Here is a 205-nt window from a genome sequence, read left to right as displayed (position 1 = left end):
GCCTGTGGTTCCTCCCCAGGTCCTGCCCTGCCCTGAGCAGGCCCAGCCCTTTGGCTTGATCAGCCCAAGCACCAGCTCTGGTCTGTGCTGCAGGAGGCTGGGGATGGTAGGAGGCACCAAGGGACTGTTGCAGTAGCCTGAAGAGCTTCAGACTTTTCCTTTTAAATGATGGATTCTCTCTCCACCCCAGGATCCTGGTCTCTTC

At 58.0% G+C, this 205-nt stretch overlaps 1 protein-coding gene across 1 annotated transcript in view; it reads left to right on the top strand.

Annotated features, from left to right (window-relative positions):
- TAF11 (TAF11 RNA polymerase II, TATA box binding protein (TBP)-associated factor, 28kDa) overlaps window positions 1-205 on the top strand; it is a 25,389-nt gene that overhangs the window by 23,430 nt on the left and 1,754 nt on the right. The gene's annotated exons all lie outside the window — the stretch shown is intronic.

This window comes from Chaetura pelagica, unplaced genomic scaffold, assembly GCF_000747805.2.
Source record: "Chaetura pelagica isolate M959 unplaced genomic scaffold, ChaPel_1.0 scaffold757, whole genome shotgun sequence".
Taxonomy (NCBI): domain Eukaryota; kingdom Metazoa; phylum Chordata; class Aves; order Apodiformes; family Apodidae; genus Chaetura; species Chaetura pelagica.
Note: the sequence above shows the minus strand (reverse complement) of the source record. Positions and strands in the feature narration are given on the sequence as shown.